This window comes from Triticum aestivum, chromosome 5B (assembly GCF_018294505.1).
Source record: "Triticum aestivum cultivar Chinese Spring chromosome 5B, IWGSC CS RefSeq v2.1, whole genome shotgun sequence".
NCBI lineage: Eukaryota > Viridiplantae > Streptophyta > Magnoliopsida > Poales > Poaceae > Triticum > Triticum aestivum.
The window spans coordinates 207636719-207656863 of record NC_057807.1 but is presented as its reverse complement, the minus strand read 5'-3'; positions in this window follow the sequence as shown (position 1 = coordinate 207656863).

Here is a 20145-nt window from a genome sequence, read left to right as displayed (position 1 = left end):
TCCTCTTTGGGGAAATCCAATGCAGTGCTCAAGAGGTAGCAAGAAGAATTTCTGGCGCCGTTGCCGGGGAGGCTCACGCAAGAAAGTCAACCATACCAAGTACCCATCGCAATCCCTATCTCTCGCATTACATTATTTGCCATTTGCCTCTCGTTTTCCTGTCCCCCACTTCACCCTTGCCATTTTATTCGCCCTCTCTATCCCAATCTCCTCGTCTCTTTCCCCTTTGCCTTTTCTCGTTGCCTTTCTGTTTTCTCGTGTGTTAGTTTGCTTATTTGTCGTGATGGCTCTGCCTAGATTTGGTGACCTTCACCTTAAAAGGCTAGAGGAGATCGAAAGCAATGTCAGAAAGTTTATGGTTTTGCAATTTGAGCACAATAATTTCTTTGAGCACGAGATTAAGGAACAAAAAAGTTTTATGAGTTATATGAATAAAGAACTGGATGATATGTCTAAGGAATTTGATAGTATAAGGGCCCAAATTGCTCGTCTTGAAAAAATGACCGCCAAAATTTCGGATATGCAAGCCACCTTAGTCAATAAGATGGCCGCTAAACGGAATCCCTATGAAAATCAAGATGAAGATCTAAAAGTTATTGATGTTTCCCCATTAAATCTTTGTTTTGCAATATGAATCTTTATGAAACTGAAGATGATCTTCCCTTACCTAGAAGGCGTTTTAAGAATTCGGAGTTTCTAGATCTTGATGATGAAATTGATGAAAGTGGGATTGAAAGAAATAAAAACCTAGATGTTGCTAAACCCACTATTTTGGATCTCAAGGAATTTAATTATGAAAATTGCTCTTTGATTGGTTGTATTTCCTTGTTACAATCCGAGCTAGATTCTCCTCATGCTTATAGTCAAAATAAGGCCTTTACCGAACACATTGTTGATGCCTTGATGCAATCTTATGAAGAAAAACTTGAGTTGAAAGTTTCTATTCCTAGAAAACTCTATGATGAGTGGGAACCTACTATTAAAATTAAAATTAAAGATTTTGAGTTTCATGCTTTGTGTGATTTGGGTGCTAGTGTCTCTACTATTCCCAAGGCTTTGTGTGATTTGCTAGATTTCTGTGATTTCGATGATTGCTCTCTAAACTTGCATCTTGCGGATTCCACTACTAAAAAGCCTATGGTAAGAATTAATGATGTTCTTATTGTTGCAAATAGGAATTATGTGCCCGTAGATTTTATCGTTCTTTATATAGATTGCAATCCTTCATGTCCTATTATTCTTGGTAGACCTTTCCTTAGAACGATTGGTGCAATTATTGATATGAAGGAAGGGAATATTCGATTCCAATTTCCCTTAAAGAATGGCATGGAACACTTCCCTAGAAAGAAAATAAAATTACCATTTGAATCTATCATGAGAGCCACTTATGTATTGCCTTCCAAAGATGGCAATACCTAGATCTATCCTTGCTTTTATGCCTAGCTAGGGGCGTTAAACGATAGCGCTTGTTGGGAGGCAACCCAATTTTATTTTGTGTTTTTTTGTTTTTGCTTCTGTTTAGGAATAAATAATCCATATAGCCTCTGTTTGGATGTGGTTTTATCTTTTAATTAGTGTTTGTGCCAAGTAGAACCTATAGGATAACCTACGATGATAGTTGATTTGATTCTTCTGAAAAACAGAAACTTTGCACGCATGAATATAATTTTGTTAAATCACAGGAACGTGATTTTGCGTTGATTCTTTTTTATGATGTTCAATAAATAAATTGTGCAGGACTTTCTATTTTGGTATAATTTGTAAGGTTCCAGAAGTTTGCGTTAGTTACAGATTACTATAGACTGTTCTGTTTTTGACAGATTCTGTTTTACGTGTGTTGTTTGCTTATTTTGATGAATCTATGGCTAGTAAAATAGTTTATAAACCATAGAGAACCTGGAATACAGTAGGTTTAACACCAATATAAATAAAGAATGAGTTCATTAAAGTACCTTGAAGTAGTCTTTTTTTTCTTTCTCTAACGGAGCTCACGAGATTTCTGTTGAGTTTTGTGTTGTGATGTTTTCAAGTTTTGGGTGAGTTCTTTTGATGGATTATGGAACAAGGAGTGGCAAGAGCCTAAGCTTGGGGATGCCCATGGCACCCCAAGATAATCCAAGGACACCAAAAAGTCAAAGCTTGGGGATGCCCCGGAAGGCATCCCCTCTTTCGTCCACTTCCATCGGTAATTTACTTGGAGCTATATTTTTATTCACCACATGATATGTGTTTTGCTTGGAGCGTCTTGTATTATTTGCGTATTTGCTTGTTAGTTTACCAAAATCATCCTTGCTGTACACACCTTTTGAGAGAGCCATACATGAATTGGAATTTGTTAGAATACTCTATGTGCTTCACTTATATCTTTCGAGCTTGATAGTTTTGCTCATAGTGCTTCACTTATATCTTTTGAGCTTGATAGTTTTTGCTCTAGTGCTTCACTTATATGTTTTAGAGCACGGTGGTGGATTTGTTTTAAACAAACTATTGATCTCTCATGCTTCACTTAGATTATTTTGAGAGTCATTAATAGCATGGTAATTTGCTTAATATTAATATACTTGGTATTGAAGATATGTGAAACTTTCTTTTGAGTGAATTGAATACTAAGATAAGTTTGATGCTTGATAATTGTTTTGAGATATGGAGGTGATAATATGAAAGTCGTGCTAGTTGGGTGATTATGAATTTGAGAAATACTTGCATTGAAGTTTGCAAGTCCCGTAGCATGCACGTATGGTTAAAGTTGTGTAACAAATTTGAAACATGAAGTGTACCTGGCTTGTGCATCCATATGAGTGGCGGTCGGGGACAAGCGATGGTCTTTTCCTACCTATCTATCCCCCTAGGAGCATGCGCGTAGTACTTGAATTTTTGATGGCTTCTAAATTTTTGCAATAAGTATATGAGTTCTTTTGACTAATGTTGAGTCCATGGATTATACGCACTCTCACCTTTCCGCCTTTGCTAGCCTCTTGGGTACCGTGCATTGCCCTTTCTCACCTTGAGAGTTGGTGCAAACTTCGCCGGTGCATCCAAACTCCATGATATGATATGCTCTATCACACATAAACCTCCTTATATCTTCCTCAAAACAGCCACCATACCTACCTATTATGGCATTTCCATAGCCATTCCAAGATATATTGCCATGCAACTTCCATCATCATCATCATGACATACATTACTTTTGTCATATTGCTATTGCATGATCATGTAGTTGACATCGTATTTGTGGCAAAGCCACCATGCATTATTTTTCATACATGTCACTCTTGATTCATTGCACCATCCCGGTACACCGCCGGAGGCATTCATATAGAGTCATATCTTGTTCTAGTTTCGAGTTGTAATCCTTATGTTGTAATCAATAAAAGTCTGATGATCATCATTATTAGAGCATTGCCCAATCAAAAAAAAGGGAAGCCAAAAAAAAGGCACAAAAAAAGAAAATAAAGAAAATAAATAAAAAATGGCAATGCTACTATCTCTTTTTCCACACTTGTGCTTCAAAGTAGCACCTTGTTCCTCATGTAGTGAGTCTCATATATTGTGCTGCAAAGTAGCACCTTGTTCCTCATGTAGTGAGTCTCATAACTTGTCTTTTTACACCAGTGGGAATTTTTCATTATAGAACTTGGCTTGTATATTCCTATGATGGGCTTCCTCAAATGCCACGGGTCTTCGTGAGCAACCAAGTTGGATGCACACCCACTAGTTTTCTTTTGTTGAGCATTCATAGATCTAGTGCATCCGTTGCATGGCAATCCCTACTCCTCATGTTGGCATCAAGATAGGCATCTCCATAGCCCGTTGATTATCCTCGTCAACGTGAGACTTTCTCCTTTTTTATCTTCTCCACACAATCCCCATCATCATATTCTATTCCTCCCATAGTGCTATATCCATGGCTCGCGCTCATGTATTGTGTGAAGGTTGAAAAAGTTTGAGATTATTTAAGTATGAAACAATTGTGTGGCTTGTCACCGGGGGTATAGAAGTTGGGAACATCTTTGTGTAACGAAAATGAAGCATAGCCTAACTATATGATTTTGTAGGGATGAACTTTCTTTTGCCATGTTATTTTGAGAAGACATGATTGCTTTGATTAGTATGCTTGAAGTATTATTATTTTTGTGTCAATATGAACTTTTGTCTTGAATCTTTCGGATCTGAATATTCATATCACAATTAAGAAGATTTACATTGAAATTATGCCAAAGTATCACTCTGCATCAAAAATTCTTTTTTTATCATTTACGTACTCGAGGACGAGTAGGAATTAAGCTTGGGGATGCCTGATACGTCTCCAACGTATCTATAATTTTTGATTGCTCCAAGCTACTTTATCTACTGTTTTGGACTATATTGGGCTTTATTTTCCACTTTTATATTATTTTTGAGACTAACCTATTAACCGGAGGCCCAGCCCAGAATTGGTGTTTTTTTGCCTATTTCAGTGTTTCGAAGAAACGAAATATCAAATGGAGTCCAAACGGAATGAAACCTTCGGGAACGTGATTTTGTCACCGAACGTGATCCAGGAGACTTGGAGCCTACTCCAAGAAGTGCCAAAGGCGGTCACGAGGGTGGAGGGCGCCCCCCTGGGCGCGCCCCCCTACCTCGTGGGCCCCCTGTTGCTCCACCGACGTACTCCTTCCTCCTATATATAGCTATGTATCCCCAAACGATCAGAATAGGAGCCAAAAACCTAATTCCAGCGCCGCAACCTTCTGTATCCACGAGATCCCATCTTGGGGCCTGTTCCGGAGCTCCGCCGGAGGGGGCATCCACCATGGAGGGCTTCTACATCAACACCATAGCCCCTCCGATGAAGTGTGAGTAGTTTACTTCAAACCTTCAGGTCCATAGCTAGTAGCTAGATGGCTTCTTCTCTCTTTTTGGATCTCAATACAATGTTCTCCCCCTCTTTTGTGGAGATCTATTCGATGTAATCTTCTTTTTGTGGTGTGTTTGTTGAGACCGATGAATTGTTGGTTTATGATCCAGTATTATCTATGGAAAATATTTGATTCTTCTCTGAATTCTTTTATGTATGATTGAGTTATCTTTGCAAGTCTTTTCGAATTATCCTTTTTGGTTTGGCCAACTAGATTGTTAGTTCTTGCAATGGGAGAAGTGCTTAGCTTTGGGTTCAATCTTGCGGTGTCCTTACCCAGTGATAGAAAGGGTTGCAAGGCACGTATTGTATTGTTGCCATCGAGGATAACAGGATGAGTTTTCTATCATATTGCATCAATTTATCCCTCTACATCATGTCATCTTGCTTAAGGTATTACTCTGTTTTTAACTTAATACTCTAGATGCATGCTGGATAGCGGTCGATGAGTGGAGTAATAGTAGTAGATGCAGAATCGCTTCGATCTACTTGTCTCGGACATGATGCCTATATACATGATAATTGCCTAGATATACTCATAACTATACTCAATTATGTCAATTGCTCAACAGTAATTTGTTCACCCACCATAGAATATCTATGCTCTTGAGAGAAGCCACTAGTGAAACCTATGGCCCCCGGGTCTATTCTCATCATATCAATCTCTATCACTTTATTTACTTGCTTTGTTTTTACTTTGCCTTTTACTTTTTACTTTGCATCTATCTATCAAAAATACCAAAAATATTATTTATCATCTCTATCAGATCTCACTCTCGTAATTGACCGTGAAGGGATTGACAACCCCTAATCCCGTTGGTTGCGAGTAGCTATCATTTTGTGTAGGTACGAGGGACTTGTGCGTGGTCTCCTACTGGATTGATACCTTGGTTCTCAAAAACTAACGGAAATACTTACGCTACTTTGCTGCATCATCCTCTCCTCTTATGGGAAATCCAACGCAGTGCTCAAGAGGTAGCATGCCGCACTGAGCCTTGCATCCCTGGACGGAGCTCCTTCACCTATCGCATAGGGAGGCGTGCCCGGCGCCCCTCTCAGGCTGGGCTCGGGGGCTCTCCTCGGGAGGGCCTCAGACCTAGCCAGCATCACGAGGGAGGCCCTCGGGCACCATGTGGAGGCGCGCTTCAGTGCATGCTTCCCACGAGAAGGCGTTAGGCGTTCAGGAGTTCATCAGCAAGGCAATCGAGGAGATTCAAGAGGCAAGGGTTCTGCAAGGCGATCGCCGCCTACCGCGAGGCGCGGCTCACTGCCCTGGCGAGGGTAAGGAGTTCCATGTCTGCATCGACATCCCAGGGCTCAATTGGGCCGTATCTCGGTAGCTCTTCTGGCCGTCTCGTGTTGGCCGATGCGAGGATCCACCCCACAGCTACGTCTGCATGTGTTTCGGCCTAACAGGCGCAACTGTGTTGTTCCAGCGCTGCACAAGGGGCGCCCAGGTAGCTCGCGAGGCCAGGCACCAGGCGAGCCTGACGGAGATGGAGGTGCATCTTCAGGAGCCTGCTGGGCCCCCTTGGCCTCTCGAGGCTTGGGGCCAAGGAGGCTTGTGAGGAATGACTCTAGCAACGTGCCTCTTCTGCTACCCCGACATCTCTTCAACGACGGTACCAGGTGACATCTCTCTAGTTCGTTCAGTTTGGGGGCGCCCCACGGGCTGCATCATCCCCAAGCCGTATGGGTCCGTCCCTGCAGTGTGTATCGTTTTGCATTCACCACGATTGTCTAACCATATTTTATGAGTTTATCTATAATCGTCACTCTGCGGCCTTGAGTCTTAACCGCCTCGCGGTCTCCCTACATTTGCTGGCTTGTCCCTCACTTGCCTCGCTGCATGGCTACTCACATCGGCACTACGCTTGTGCTCGGGTCCGTCCCTGCAACACTGACAAACCCAAGGACCGAGCTTTGGCTTGCTACCCGCCTCGCGCACGCCACCTCACCAGGTGCTCGGTGCCGTCATCTTTCGCCAGGAGCCTGTCGGATTTCGGGTTTTGGCAAAACCCTTGAGGTTCGAACACTGGGGTGCGCATGAAGACTTCCCCCTACCGAATCTTGCGCTCAGCCTCGCCGCGATCCCTAAGCTTAGATCGATGAACTCACAACACAAGAGACACAAGATTTATACAGGTTTGGGCCACCGTTGTGGTGTAATACCCTACTCCTGTGTGGTGGTGGTAGATTGCCTCTTGGGCTGATGATGAACAATACAAGGGAAGAACAGCCTCCTGAGGAGAGGTGTTCTTGAGCTAGTGCGGTTGCTCGGGGAGGAATTGATCAATCCCCTCTATTGTGGTGGCTAGTCCTATTTATAGAGGCCCTTGTCCTCTCCACAAATATTGAGCGGGAAAGGATCCAACAACGACCAATTCGAAAGGGGACAACTAGTACAAGCTATCCGGACTAAAGGTGGTCTTTGCCTGTCAAAGGCGCTGGTGATGACGTCGTCTTTACATCCACGATGACCTCCGTCCTGCTGGTCTTGGTCTTGTTGCACCGATATGGAAACCATTCCCATATGCCTCGGTACTCCACGCCTGCGCTTGCCCCCTTAGCACCAAAGGGGAAACAAGAAAACTGCGCATGTTGGTGCCCGCTTGGCGCCCGCCTGGCCTTGGTCGTCATGGCTTGCATCACGGGAATCTCGCGAGGTACCCCGTGCCTTGATCTCTCCGCCCCCTCGCGAGCCTGCCTGGTGAGGTCGCTCTTGAGGAGGCCTTGTGTCGTCCGCCCCGCGAGGCTTGGCCCCTCGCGAGGGTCTTGAGTGTTGGTTGATGGAGATGGGCCATACTAGGCCACTAGTGGAGCCATGCTGCGGGCCGCAGGCAGGAAAGTCTAGGGATCCCCTTTCCCACAACGCTGACAGTAGCCCCCGGGCCCAAGGCGCGCTCGAACATGGCTTAGCGGTGAAGCCGAAGGGCAAGTGTGGAGCGCCGCAAGCCCCAACAGCCTGTGGCCTTGGTCGAGGTATGGCGACTGATTGGACGTGGGCGCCTCCACTTCCCCACGCTGCCACGGCAACTACCCGTCTTGATGAGTCCCTGCTGCATGCAAAAAGGGGCATCATTACCTGCGATCGCGGAGGTCGATGGTTGGCCTCCCTTGGGTTATAAATGAAGAGGGGCGAAAGCCCCCGTCGCCCATCTCTTCTCATTCCGCTCGCTTCTCCTCCCTTGCTTCGTTGTTTGTAGCATCCCCCATGGCGCCCGCGAAGAGGTTTTCTGCCGCGGAGAAGGGGAAGGCTCGACAGGAAGGGTCTGGCTCTCCTCCGCCCAAGCGCGGACGCGGTCGCCCTCGCAAGCACTCCACGACCCCCGCCGTGGCTTCCCGCGGTCACGGCGGTGGCCCTTCACGTGGTGGTGGCCGCCCAAGTCAAGGCAAATCGGTCGGTGGAGAAAGGCGTGTTGTGGCTGCGCGGCCTCCCCGGCCGCACTTCCACTCGGCGGAGGTGCTGGCGGAGTTCGTCGTGTGGTCAGAAAACCCGGCCGGCAACTGGCTTCAGCTCCCACGCTTCTTCGTCAGCAAGCTTCCGGCCACTGGCCCAGGCGGGCTCTGGTTGCAGGCAGACGGCTGCTGCAGCAGGGCCTCCTGGGTCGCGGTGAAGGTCTCCGTCACCGGCAACGCAGCCTTGGCACGAGGTTGGCAGGCGTTCGCCCACACACATGGTCTCGGCAAGCAATGCATCCTCCATTCCAGGTATGATGGCGACACAACCCTCTATGCGTGGGTGTTCGGAGAGGATGGCCGCCGCATTGGGTGCTCCCGGAGACGAGGAGCTCGGTCTTGGCAACGGTTGTGTTGAAGGTGCAGGCGAACTTGCTCCCGGCGGCGACCGTGGCTTGTCAAGCTACGGCGACTCTTCCTCCGGCGGCAGCTCCTCCAGCGGCAGCTACGATCAACCGCCACACCGCCGTGCCTGCCTCGGGGGCGGCAGCGGGTCGTCCCATCACCATGCATCAATGAAGCGCGAGGCGGGGTCTGGCTGAGCTTAGGAGGTCGCCATAGATCCCTCCTCGTGAGCTTCTGCAAGGCGCGTGCTGCTTTTGTTTTGTTTCCCTTCTTTCCTGAATCGAGAGAGACAAGTATGGGGCCCCGTGGGGGCATGCAACAAACTATGATTTCCTAGTTAACATGCTGCATCTATTGTTCTTGTGCTGTGTCATGGTGTCATTGTTGTACATTGGCGTGTAGGAACAACTTAGCTTGGTATGTTTGAAGTAGTTCCCGCCTCGTGAGGTGCCCACTTTAGGCCTTGCCGATCGCTTTAAGAGCTGCAAAAACTCATTAAGAGACTATCGTTTTCTGAACACTAGTCATAAGGGCTGCCGGCCACGGCCCGACGCTTCGTGTCGTGGTACCCGAGGGGCACAGACTGGGAGGGGTGCTCCCGCTATGAATTCGAATGAGAGAGCCTCGCGAAAGTCATAAGAGGAAGGGCTCACGAGGGCATCGGCGCAGCCCCCTCGCGAGGCTTGCGAGAGAGAGCAAGTCAGAGAAAGAGCTGAAGACAGAAAACGGAGGCAGAAGGCGACGGAACATAACTGGTAAAGAACACCAGAAGCAACTTTAATCAAGGTTCAAACGAGGAAGAGCGAGCCAACTGCAGAAAGCAAATGAAAAGTCACGTCCGACACCTAGTCTAGTCTTCGACGTCTTCTCACCAGCGTGGAGCTAAGTGCTGCCACTAGGCGTGGGAGGGAGCCCTCGAGGCCCAAGGGCAGCACACCTGAGACTCCGGGGCGTGTACATCCCCATTCATTATTACATGAGAGTTTCATGGGCGGTGAGGTTCACAGGCACTGGGCCTTCTTCACAGGCACCAAGCCTTTCTTCAGGCGGCGAGCTTCACAGGCACTGGTCCTTCTTCATAGGCACAGGGCCTTTCTTCAGGCGGCGAGCTTCACAGGCATTGGGCCTTCTTTACAGGCACCGGGCCTTTCTTTAGGGGTAGAACTTCCGAAGGTGCTGGATGTTCCAGGCGTTCGGGATGGGTACCCCATCCAGGGTCTCCAGGTGCGCGGTGCCAGGCCTGGAGACATGGACGACCTTGAATGGGCCCTGCCACATGGGTGAAAGCTTATGCAACCCTTCCCTGGAGAGCACCCGCCTCAGTACGAGGTCACCTACCTCGAGTGTCCTGGGGTGGAAGCTGCGACAGTGATACCGCCGCAGCGCCTGCTGGTTTCTTGCCGCCCATAGCGTGGCTTCACGGCGGCGTTCCTCCCCCAGCATGAGGTCCATACCCCACATGGCGTCCTGCTGCGCCTCATCAAACACAGGACCCGCGCGGAGTGACGCCTGACCTCGTGAGGGAGAACCGCTTCTGCTCTGTAGACGAGGAAGAACGGGGTCTCGCCCGTTGGCTTGGTGGCGGTAGTGCGGATGGACCACAACACGGACTGGAGCTCGTCATGCCAGCCCCTGCCACAGGCCTCCAGGTTCTTCTTGAAGGTCCTGGTCTTGAGGCCCCTCAGGACCTCCGTGTTGGCGCGTTCGGCCTGTCCGTTGCTCCGTGGGTGCGCCACTGAAGCGTAGCAGATCTGTGTTCCAAGGGTAGCACAATATGTTTTGAAGAGATTGCTGGTGAACTACGAACCGTTGTCGGTGATGACGCGGTTAGGGACCCCAAACCAGCTCACGAGGCCCTTGATGAACTCGACCGCGAAACCGGCTGGGATGGTGCGGACGGCTTCCACCTCCACCCACTTGGTGAACTTGTCGATGGCGACGTAGAGGTAGTGGTAGCCCCCAGGCGCTCGAGGCAATGGGCCCTAGATATCCAACCCCCAGACCGCGAACGGCCACGAGAGCGGGATGGTCTGCAGGCCCTGCGCTGGCTGATGGATCTGCTTGGCGTGGAATTGGCAGGCTTCACAGGACTTCACCAGCTCGGTCGCGTCGTTGAGTGCCATAGGCCAGTAGAACCCACTGCGAAATGCCTTGCCGACGAGGGTCCATGACGATGGGTGGTGTCTGCAATCTCCACCGTGTATGTCAGCCAGCAGCTCTTTCCCCTGTTCCCTGGAGATGCAACATAGAGAAACATCATTCGGCTGCTTCCAGTATAACTCACCGTCTTGGATGCAGTAGGCCATGGCCTGCCAGGCCACGCGCTCCTCTTCCTCCTCCTTCCCCGGTAGCATCCCTTATGTCAAGCATTCCTTGAATTCCTTGGTCCAGCATCCCTCCTGAGGATCCAGCGCGAAGAGTAGGTGCGCTCCCGAGGTCGGGCCACAGGCCGGTGCTCCTGTGGCAGGTGGCTGAGGGAGTTCTTCTCGCCGATGGCTTGAAGAGTTGTTCCTCGAAAACGCCAGGCTCCTGAGGCAGCCGTTTGGACGCCCTCCTCGCAATGTCATCAGCCTCTTTGTTGGGGCCGCGGGGCACATGCTACAACTCCAGCCCCCAGAACTGCTTCTCCATCTTATGTACTTCCGCGAGATATGCTTCCATGTGCTCATCCTCCAGCTCATACAACTTGCTGGAGAAGTTGACGAGGAGTTGCGAATCTCCCTTGATGACGAGGCGCTTCACTCCCAGTACTCTTGCAGCTTTCAGGCCTGCTATGAGGCCCTCATATTCTGCTATGTTGTTGGAGACCTTCTCGCCCTGCTGGAAACAGAGCTGTACAGCGTAGTAGAGCTTGTCCTAAGTGGGTGATATAAGCACTGCGCCAGCCCCCGCGCCCTTCCGCGAGAAGGCAATATTGAAATACATGACCCAGCCATCTGGTGCCTCACTTCCTAGGGAGAGAGAGCGGCTCTCGCCCACCTTGAGCTTTGGCGCGTCCGTCCATTCAGCCATGAAATATGTAAGGGCGGCCCCTTTGATGACACTAGTTGTGCTGAACTCCAACTGAAACGCCTGTAGCTCGATGTTCCATTCGGCGACTCTCCCAGCGGAGTTGGGGCTCCTAAGTACCCTTTCCAATGGTTAGTCCGAGACGACCTTGATGGGGTGACCTTGAAAGTAGTGCCGCAGCTTACGTGAGGTCACCAAGAGCGCGAGTAAGAGCTTCTGAGGCATGGGGTACCGTGCCCTTGCATCCCGCAACACCGTGCTGATGAAGTACACCGGTTGCTCGATGAGGGTGGGTGCGCCTAATGTGGCCTGCGTCTTCCGGAGGTTGAGGCACCTCCTGAGATAATGGAGCCCCCAGCGCCTCGTCGCTTGGTGGGGCCTCTTCAGCCCTGCTGCCGTTGTCATGGTCCTCACGAGGCCTTCCTGGTCTTGTGTCACCCCGGCTGAGGCCGTGGCTGGGCGGGATGCGGCCTTAGCCTGGCGCTGCTCCCAAACCGCCACCAGGGCTTCGCTGGTGGAGTAGGGAGTGGCAGCAAGGTAGAGCACTAGGGGCTCGAGAGGGCGCGACGCCACCATCACGGGAGGGCTGGTCAGGTATTTCTTGTGGTCTTGAAACGCTTGGTCGGCCTCCTGTGTCCACTCGAATGGTCCGTTTTTATTCATCAGCTTGAAGAACGGTAGGGGCCGCTCCCCCAGCTTGGAGATGAAGCATCCTGACGCAGTCACACGAACGGTGAGCTTCTGCATTTCTCCGAGGGTTTGCGGCGGACTCATGTCTTCGATTGCCTTGACTTTCTCTGGGTTGTCCTCGATCCCCCAGTGGGACATGAGGAAGCCCAGCAACTTGCCTAAAGGGATGCCGAACACGCACTTCTCCGGGTTGAGTCGCAGGTCTACCTGGCGAAGGCTCGGAAAGTTCTTCTCCAAGTCCTGGATTAAGGTTCTTGCCTCCCGAGACTTCACCACAATGCCGTCGACGTAAGCCTCGGCGTTCTTCCTGAGCTGCCGGCCCAAGGCAATGTGCATCAGCCGTTGGAAGGTCGCGCCCGCGTTGCGCAACCCGAACGACATGCAAGTGTAGCAGTATACCCCACATGTGGTCAGGAAGGTTGTCTTCTCTATGTCTTCCACAACCATCTTGATCTAGTGATAACCCAAAAACACATCCAAGAAACACAGCAGGTCGCACTCGGCGGTGGAGTCCACGATCTGGTCGATGCGGGGAAGCGAGAACGTGTCTTGGGGGTAGGCCTTGTTGAGGTTGGTGAAGTCGACGCGCATGCGCTCCTTTCCCCCCTTTTTGGCATGACAACGGGGTTTGCCAGCCATTCGGGGTAGCGAACCTCGCGAATAACACCTGCGGCCTCCAGCTTGCGGGTTTCTTGGATGATGAAGGTCTGCTTCTCCGTAGACTGTCACCTCGCCTTCTACTTCACAGGGCGCACATTGCGGCACACATTCAGGTGATGCTCAATCACCTCCCTTGGGACCCCCACTAGCTACTTGGGTTCCCACGTGAACACCTCCTTGTCCGCACACAAGAATTTCACCAGCGCCTTCTCTTGGTCGGGGTCGAGCTCGACACCTATGGTGAAGGTGGCTCCCGAGAACCCGTCTTCCTCAACTGGCATCTACTTGGTCTCCGCCTTATCCTGAGTGAACAACTGCTTCTTTTTGGTCGGTGCAGCTTCCTTTGCCTTGGAGGCGTCCGCGCCGGCGGGCTGCGCCGCCGCGGTGGCCTTGAGGGCAATCTTGAGCGCCATAAGGGCCTCCTTGGTATCCCCAGCTATGGTGTGGGCGCCATCGCTCCCGGGCATCTTCATGAGGTTGTAGGCCAGATGGGTTGCTGCCATGAACTGAGCCAGGGCTGGGTATCCGAGGATGGCATTGTACGGGAGGCCGATGTGAGCAACGTCGAATTTGACCAGCTCCGTGTGGTAGTTGTTGCGGGGCCGAAGGTCACGGGGAGGCGGATCTGCCCCAGGGAACTGGAGGAACCACCTCCGACGCCTGAGAAGGGATTGCTGGGTCGGAGCCGCTCTAGCGGTACGGGGAGGAGGCTGAAGGCCTCCACTGAGAGCACATTGAGGCCGGCACCACTGTCGATGAGGGTTTTGGTGACGACCACTTGGCAGATGGTGGGCGTCTAGAGCATCGGGAGCGCACCCGAGAAGGCGGTGGTGATGGGGTGATCTTGTGAGTCGAAGGTCAGGTCAGCCTTGGGCGCCACCCAACCCGGGGGAGCTCCTTGTCGCGGGAGAACGGTGCTAATCCGGCAAAAGAACGGCTTTGCGTGGCAGTCTGAGGGTGGCGCCTGCGAGCCGCCCAGGAGGGCTGCGATGACTGGGGGCGCCGGTGCCGCGAAGTGGGCGAGGAAGAGGTCGTGCAGCTCCTGCCAGGAGGCCACAGAAGATGCCGACAGGTTGATCAACCAAGCGCGCGGGACGCCGGTGAGGGCCATGGGAAACCAGTTGGCCATGACCCTATCGTCGCCCTTGAGGATGGCATCCTCATACGCCGGCAGGAAAACCAGCAGATCCGCCGTGCCGTCGTAGTGCGGTGGCATCTCTGGCTTGAACTTAGGCGGCCACTGCACCTGCCGCAAGGCGGGGCCAAGGCTCGGAGCCCCCTGGCCCCAGCGCTGGCGCCGGTCGCCGGAGCCGAAAGCGCGATGTACGCCATCGGGGCGAAGCGCGGTGTTGGCGGAGTGCGGGTTGATGGAAGTAAAAGCTCCGGCGCACCCCTACCTGGCGCGCCAAATGTCGGATTTCGGGTTCCGCAAAACCCTTGAGGTTCGAACACTGGGGTGCGCACGAAGACTTCCCCCTACCGAATCTCGCGCTCAACCTCGCCGCGGTCCCTAAGCTTAGATAGATGAAGTCACAGCACAAGAGACACAATATTTATACAGGTTCGGGCCACCGTTGTGGTGTAATACCCTACTCCTGTGTGGTGGTGGTGTATTGCCTCTTTGGGCTGATGATGAATAGTACAAGGGAAGAACAGCCTCCTGAGGAGTGGTGTTCTTGAGCTATTGCGGTTGCTAGGGGAGGAATTGATCGATCCCCTCTACTGTGGTGGCAATTCCTCTTTATGGAGGCCCTGGTCCTCTCCCCAAATATTGAGCGGGAAAGGATCCAACAACGGCCAATTCGAAAGGGGAGAGCTAGTACAAGCTATCCTAACTAAAGGTGGTCTTCTCCTGTCAAAGGCGCTGGTGATGACGCCGTCTTGGGATCCACGATGACCTCCGTCCTGCTGTCCTGCTGGTCTTGGTCTTGTTGCACCGATATGGAAACCTTTGCCTGATGCCTCGGTACTCCGCGCCTGGGCTTGCCCCCTCAGCACCAAAGGGGAAACGAGGACATTGCACGCGCTGGCGCCCGCCTGGCCTTGGTCGTCATGGCTTGGATCATGGGAACCTTGCGAGGTACCCCATGCCTTGATCTCTCCGTCCCCTCGTGAGCTTGCCTGGTGAGGCCGCTCCTGAGGAGGCATTGTGTTGTCCGCCCCACGAGGCTTGGCCCCTCGCGAGGGTCTTGAGTGTTGGTTGATGAAGACGGGCCATACTGGTCCACTGGTGGAGCCACACCACGGGCCGCAGGCAGGCATGTCTGGGGACCCCCTATCACATCCCTAGCTTCTGGTGCTGCCTAGTGTTTGCATCTTGCTTGCATCATGTTTAATTTTCATGGAAATTTGAAATGGGGATGTTCAAACCCTAGAATCAAAAGGAATTCAAATAGGTTCAACCAAAATATTTTTCAATGATTTCAAAATGCCCTTTAAAAATGTTCGTCATTTCTGGATCAAGGTGGAAGCATCTACCAAAAATGGTTCACATTTTTGCAGGACATATTTGGACTTTGAATTAATTCAAACATATTTGAATTGGAGCTATTTAAATGCTATATATATTTTACATGCTCCAAAAATGTTGGAAATTGTTAAGGGTCTCTGGAACAATTCAGAAAGCACCCATAATTATTTCTAGGATTTTATGAAATGAATTAGTATTTTACTAATTCAAAATAGAGGAATAAAATAGAAAACTGAAACAAAATAAAGGAGAGAGAGAGAGAAACACACCTGCGCCTCACCTGTGCTGGCCCAGCCCACCTGGCCAGTCCACTTGGCGGCCCAGCCCACCAGGGGCACCGCTGTCTTCAACCTCTGCCTACTGACAGAGGCGTGTCGACGCGCCCGTGCCCGAGCCTCCACCTCCTGCTTCGTGCTGGCGGCCTCCCCTTCGGGCCTATCCATGCCTGGAGACGCCCAGCACCCCCTCGCCCACTCCCCCGCCTCTCTGGCCTCTCCCCACCGCTCCGGCTCTCTCTCCAGCAGCCGCCTGAACACACCCGTAGCGCGCAGCTCACCGCTGCCGTGCCCACTGGCCTCCCCTCGCCTCCCCACTTGTCTGGAAGCTTCGCACTCGTCGCGTACATCGTCTCCGTCAATACTATCACGCCAAATATGCGACCCTATCCAAAAGGAACTCGAAGGTCCCACCAAGGATAGACCCGCATATTGGAACACTTTTGCAAGGTGGATATCATTACATCAACATTACATAATAGATGGGGATACATACAAAAGGCATACAATGCCACACGAATACAACATCATCATACAAGAGATCAACATCCGACTACGGATGGAACACAAACAGAAACTCAAACGACATCCACCCTGCTAGCCCAGGCTGCCGACCTGGAACCTATCCCCTGATCGAAGAAGAAGCAGAAGAAGAACTCAAGCAAGCAAGCATCGCTCTCGCGTCAAGATCATCGCATAACATGTACCTGCAACTGTTATTGTAGTAATCTGTGAGCCACGAGGACACATCAATCCCATTACCATGGGTATCAAGACTAGCAAAGCTTAAAGGGAGAGGAAGGGGTAAAGTGGTGAGGTTGCAGCAGCGACTAAGCATGATATGGTGGCTAACATACGCAAATAAGAGCGAGAAGAGAAGCAAAGGAACGGTCGTCAACTAGCAATGATCAAGAAGTGATCCTGAACTCCTACTTACGTCAAACATAACCCAGAAACCGTGTTCACTTCCCGGACTCCGCCGAGAAGAGACCATCACGGCTACACACGCGGTTGATGCGTTTTAATTCGGATCTGGTGTCAAGTTATCTACAACCTGACATTAAAAAATTCCCATCTGCCACATAACCGCGGGCACGGCTCTCGAAAGTTTATACCCTGCAGGGGTGTCCCAACTTAGCCCATGACAAGCTCTCGCGATCAACGAAGGAATAGACCTTCTCCCAGGAAGACCCGATCAGTCTCGGAATCCCGGTTTACAAGACATTTCGACAATGGTAAAACAAGACCAGCAAAGCCGCCCGATGCGCCGACAATCCCGATAGGAGCTGCACATATCTCGTTCTCAGGGCAACACCGGATGAGACATCCTACGAGTAAAACCAGACCTCGAGTTTCCCCGAGGGGGCCCCGCAGTCTACTCGGTTCGAACCAGCACTTAGACAAGCACTGGCCCGGGGGGGCTAAAATAAAGATGACCCTCGGGTTGGCCGACCCAAGGGAAGGGTATAGGTGGTGGTGAGGCAAATGGTAAAACCAAGGTTGGGCCTTGCTGGACAAGTTTTATTCAAAGCGAACTATCAGGGGGGTCCCATAAATCACCCGACCGCGTTAGGAACGCAAAAATCCGGGAACATAACACCGGTATGATGGAAACTAGGGTGGCAAGAGTGGAACAAAACACTAGGCATAAGGCCGAGCCTTCCACCCTTTACCAAATATATAGATGCATTAATAATATAAGAGATATTGTGATATCCGAACATAAACCCTGTCCACCATGGAAAAATCTTCAACTTCACCTGCAACTAGCAACGCTATAACAGGGGTTGAGAAAAAGCGGTAACATAGCCAAACAACGGTTTGCATGGGAAAGGTGTCAAAGGTTAGAGCTTCATGGCAATTTGGGATGGCTTGAATAAACAGGTGATAGGTAGCACAGCATAGCGAAAGAACGAAGCAACTAGCATAGCAATGATAGTAGTGAGATCCAGGGTAGCGGTCATCTTGCCTGAAATCCCGCTAGGAAGAAGAACGAGTCCATGAAGAAGATGAAGCCACGAAGACGAACCAAGCGGAGACGAACGAATCCTCACGATCGCAACGAAACGGGAACTATAGAGAAGAAGCACACAACATGGTAAACACACCACACATGAACAAGACATGATGCACAACAAGCATGATGCATGACAAGGCTACATGAAGCTACTCATGGCAAGAGACGATGCAAACAAGAACAACACATCAAGGCAAGTTTAAATGAGGCCGGAAACAACATATAACAATTCCGGTAAGTCCTCATATGCAAATTTCGAAATTGGTCCAGATCTGAATAAACATTATGTTCAAGTTGTTAAACAGCAAGTTAAAATGCACCAAGATGATCTACACGAGATTCTAGTCAAGTTACATATAAAGTTCATTTAGTTCGGAGCTACGGCCTAGAAGATATGAGCAAAACAAGTTAAACATTGCATTGATGCAAAATGCACCCAAACATCAAGCAAACACCTCAAAACATGGATGCAACATGATAATATGAAACTACAGTCAATTCTAAGCAAGTTTCATATAGAGCACACTCAAAACGGAGCATCGGTGCAACACATACACTATATACAAGGCATAGCAACAATCTGTCCATAACAACAACTAGGCATATGGCAAGCATCAAAGCAGCAAGCTAAAGCACCCCAACATAAGAAAAAAAGGCATGGGCATGAAGTACAGGTAAAGCATAACAAAACATGAACACTGAGCTATCTCCAGAAACAACTAGAACACGCTCAAAAGGACATGGTAAGATTGCAAATAATAACAGTTACAGAATTTAGCAGAAATAACATCAGGTTGCAATGTTTAGAGCTATCAAAAAAGATGTTACAGGAACTTATCATGGCAAACAAAGGCGTGGCATGAATCTACTAATCCCATAGATCAAAAGTCCCTTACGGACCATGAGCCAAAAAGGATCAGAAGATATGATGGCACCCACGTAAACATGGCAAATTATATGACAGATTCAAACATGGCAGGAACCACAATAAGTAGGCATGTTGGTGAGCTTGTACCACTCACTACAGAGCAATACATGGCATGGCAAGGCAACCAACAGTAAGAAGGCATGTTTGTGAAGCTAAGCATGGCAAGAGCAAGTTCATAGGGTGCATGGAACACTAGGAAAACACATGACAACAACTGAACTTAATGTTAACAGGCTGACAGCAACATTATTTAGCAACTTTGGAGCAAGATATGAACAATCTAAATCAAGCCATAAATGCAACCAAGGAAATGGATGGTTAGAGTATGACATGTAGATCAGAACATGTTTATATAACATCTCCAGATTATGCATAGAATGATTAGTAGCAACATGTTTATATAGCATCACGCAATAACAGATTCAGCCTAGCAAAACAGTAACAGAAAGTACACTACTTAACAAGCTCGATTCACTCACCACAAGTCATTGCATGACAAGATAAGCATAGCATCATCAAGAAGACATGTTTATGAAACAAACCAAGTCAAGAACAAGTCCATAGCATGCAAGGATCAACTATAGCAAGCTTAACATGTAAACAATCTGCCAGGAAACATTTTGAAGCAAAAGTAGAGCACGAAAATGACATGCTAGACTACTCCATAATTGCAACAAAGGGCATGAATTGATAGACAATAACCACATGTTCAAAACACCCTTACTGAAGTATCTCAAACTATGCATGGATCTCTCTGTAGCATCAAGTTTACATGGCATCAAAATAATAGCAGAACAGGGACTAAAATTAGCAATATCACGAAGCCTAGTTTGCATGCTTGTGCTAGTCACCACATTGATCACAAAAATACATGGCATACACCCCTGGAAATATGGCATGACATAGATCAGAACACATGTAGACATCAACCTCATAGGATGCACACATCAATCATGGCAAAAATGACAAATGAGCAAGTTATAACAGTTTCAGCAGACAACATCAACATGCACTCTTCCAACAACATTTCGGGCATCAAGATGAGCTCAAATGAAAATGATGCAATGTAACTAAATGAAGTTATCGTCGAGGCGAACAATTTGAGATATTACACACACGAAACGGAGCTACGGATGCAGAGATACATCAGGTCAAACATGGCATGATTATGACAAAATAAACCGGGGACTTAGAGATTTCAGGGTCAACCTGCCAGATCTGCACGGACTTCGAGGCGAGGCGGTTCTCGCTGGAAAACACGCGGGAGTTGGAGGAGATGATGAAGACGGGCGGATCCGGGCCGGATCTCGCCGGATCCGGCAGGATCCCGGTGTGGGGCGGCGTGGGGACGCACGGGGGCGGCGGCGCCGAGCTCCGGCGGCGGGCGAGGAG